This window comes from Hypanus sabinus (genome assembly GCF_030144855.1).
Source record: "Hypanus sabinus isolate sHypSab1 chromosome X2 unlocalized genomic scaffold, sHypSab1.hap1 SUPER_X2_unloc_1, whole genome shotgun sequence".
In the NCBI taxonomy this organism is placed as follows: Eukaryota; Metazoa; Chordata; class Chondrichthyes; order Myliobatiformes; family Dasyatidae; genus Hypanus; species Hypanus sabinus.
In genome coordinates this window covers 65,864-69,208 of record NW_026778979.1, presented here as the reverse complement: position 1 = coordinate 69,208, position 3,345 = coordinate 65,864, and the positions used below count along the sequence as shown (strand labels likewise).

At 39.2% G+C, this 3,345-nt stretch overlaps 1 long non-coding RNA gene across 1 annotated transcript; it reads right to left on the bottom strand.

Moving 5' to 3' along the window:
• Positions 1 to 1,428: 1,428 nt before the first annotated feature.
• Positions 1,429 to 2,950, bottom strand: LOC132385684 (uncharacterized). Its single transcript, XR_009509228.1, has 2 exons — positions 2,325 to 2,950; positions 1,429 to 1,608 (listed from the first exon to the last, which is right to left on the bottom strand). It is a non-coding gene; the product is annotated as an uncharacterized LOC132385684 (long non-coding RNA).
• Between the last annotated feature and the right edge of the window lie 395 nt (positions 2,951 to 3,345).

Sequence of the window (3,345 nt, the reverse complement as noted above, 5' to 3'; positions counted from 1 at the left end):
TTGAATGGCTATATTTAGTTAATACATTGCAGAATTTTAATTTTAGCTTGAAATTTATATCATGGATTAAATTAATGTATTATAAACCTTTGGCTTCACTTCTTACCAATAATCAAAGATCTCCTTTTTTTCAGTTGTCCCGTGGTACGAGGCAAGGCTGCCCTTTAAGTGCTCTATTATTTGACATTGCTTTGGAACCTTTAGCCATTGCCATTCGTGAATCACCTAATATTTTTGGTATTACCCGTGGGTAAGGGACTTATAAGATATTATTATATGCTAATCATTTGCTACTATACATGTCTGACCCTGAGAGATCTATTCCTGCTGTTTCATCCTTGCTTGCTCAGTTTAGTAGCTTTTCTGGCTACAAACTGAATTTTAATAAGTGTGAATTATTTCCATTAAATATGCAAGTTCCAATTTATAAACACTTACTGTTTTAAGTTGTCACAGATCATTTTACTTATTTGGGTATTAAAATTACCAAGAAACATAAGGGTTTATTTAAAGTTAATTTTTTACCTTTAATTGAACAAATCAAGCAACTCGTTACCAGGTGGTCCCCATTATCTCCGTAATTGGTTGGTTGAATTAATACTATCAAGATAATAGTATTACCCAAATTTTTATATTTATTCCAAGCATTAACAATTTTTATTCCTAAATCTTCTTTTGATATTATTGACTCCAAAATACCCTCGTATGTCTGGCAGAATAAAAATCCTAGATTAAGTAAAATATATTTACAGAAGCCTAAGAAGGAAGGTGGTTTTGCTTTGCCAAACCTGAGATTTTACTATTGGACAGTTAATATTCAATATTTAATATTTTGGACACGAGAATTGGTTGTAGTACCTTGCCCACAATGGGTAAATTTGGAGTGTAAATCTGTACAAGACTTCTCATTGTTTTCTATTTTAGGATCTTTGCCTCCTTTTGCTTTATCTAAACCAAATAAACAAATAACTAATCCTGTAGTTAAACATACACTAAGAATATGGTTTCAATTTCGTAAATTCTTCAGCTTGAATAAGTTTATCTTATCAACCCCTATTATATCTAACTTTTTGTCCAGCCCTCTTTTATGGACTAAGCCTTTGTGTTATGGAAAACAAAACGTATAACATGTTTTCGTGATCTATTTTTAGATAACAGTTTTATGTCCTTTGAACAGCTATCCAGCCTAAAACTCATTTTTTTTTAGATACTTGCAAGTTAGCAATTTCTTGAATGTTAGTCTTTTCTGAAATTATGTCCAATGGACATTACAGAAAAAAATTCTGGCTCTGAATCCTTGTCAGAAGGGTTTAGTAGCTATTATTTATAATATGATCATGAAAATACAGCCAGGAGTATCAGAAACAATTAAGAAGGAATGGGAAAAAGAACTTCATAGTCTTATACCCACAGGGCAGTGGGAGAACATTTTACAATTAATCAATTCTTCTTTTATTTGTGCTAAACATGCCTAATACAATTTCAGGTTGTTCATAGGGCTCACATGTCCAAGGATAAACTCGCTCGATTTTATTCTTATGTTAATCCAGCCTGTCACAGATGTCATTCTGAAGTCGCTTTATTGACCCACATGTTCTGGTCTTGCCCCTGTTTGCAAAATTATTGGAAAGATATTTTTGGTATTATTTCAACAGTTCTGAATATCAAATTTGCAACCACATCCTATTACTGCAATTTTCGGTTTACCAATGGTGGATAATAGTCGTTTATCACCTCCCCCCCAGCCCGGCAGATGATTGCATTTGTTACATTAATGGCTAGAAGTTCTATCCTATTGAATTGGAAAGAAATTAATCCTCCAACTATATTTCAGTGGTTTTCTCAAACTATTTCTTGTTCAAGTTTAGAAAAAAATTACAAGTGTTGTCTTTGACCCTTCAGTTAAATATGAAGAAACTTGGAGACCATTTATTCAACATTTTCATATAAACTAAACTGACTTTTCCTGAACCTGACTTTTATTGTCCTTAATTATTTGGGTGGAGGTGCGGAGTTATTGACGCTACTGTGTATAATCGATATAATGCAATGGCCCATGTCGGTTAGGATTCTTTTTCATTTTTTTCCTCTTTTTTTGTAACCACTATGAGTTTGGGAGGTTATTATCATCTATTTCTATTTATACCTTAACCTATTAATTACGTACTCTCAAGCTCTTTGTATTCGTGTTTCATTTATGTTTGTTTAAACTCAAAAAAAAGATTTAAAAATAAAGGACTATTCTGAGGAATGGGTGGAATAGGCGCAACGGGCCGAATGGCCAGACATGCTCCTGTTGGTTATTTTCTGAAGCACGAGTTTACCTTTGCGCCTTGTTCTCCCTTGGTTTTCAGCCGTTCGGATTGCACAGGGGAGCGGTGAGAGCTCCGGAGATCCACCGGCAGCCGCTGCGGGGCAGCTCCCGTCTCCCAGCAGGAAGGGACGGGTCTGGGAGACAACTCCAGACAACAGGCCCCGATCCTCGGCGGGGAAAGGCCGGGCGCCCTCCGTGTAGCTGAAACATCTCACGGAATCTCCGCCGGTCGCTTCAGCTCTGCCTTCGAAAGGATTCACGACCCGCCGGTGGTGCAGCCGAAACCCGAGGCGCAGCTCCCGGTCTCCGGCCCACTCGGTCCCGGTCCAAACAGCGTCCCGCCCACTGACACCCCTCAGCCAATGGCAGCATCCCTCTCCCAGCGGTGATCGCTGATTGGCTGTGAGTGTGAGAGGACGGGCTGCTACTGGGAGCTGGAGATGTCAGTCACAGTTTGTCCCCAGAATTAAAGGAAAATCCCCGAAACTCAAATTTCAAAGTAAATTTTATTATCAGAGTACAGATAAATCACCACATTCAACCCCGAGAAGCATTTTCCTGCGGACGTACTTAGAAAAAGTATAGAATAGTAACCATAACAGAAGCAGGCAGTGAAAGATCAGCCAGAGTGCTGAAGGTAACAAACTGTGCAAAAACAGAGAAACAGCGATAAAATAACAACAGCATGAAATAACCGCAGCGGCTGCTGATGGATCTCCGGAGCTCTCACCGCTCCCCTGTGCAATCCGACAGGCGGAAGGCCAAGGGAGAACAAGGCGCAAAGGTAAATTCGTGATTTAGAAAATAAGAAACAGGAGCAGGCGTTGTCATTCGGCCCGTTGCGCTGTTCTGCCCCTCACTCAGAACATGTTGAACTTTGCACTCAGCGCCACTTTCCTGAAACGTTCCCAACATCGCCGAGCTCCTAAATATGTCCGTTTACTTTAGGAAACTTGTGGAGAAAACTCCAAATATTCACTGCACTGTGTTGGGGAAATTTCTCCTCATCTCAGTCCTGCTGAGGTGGCCTC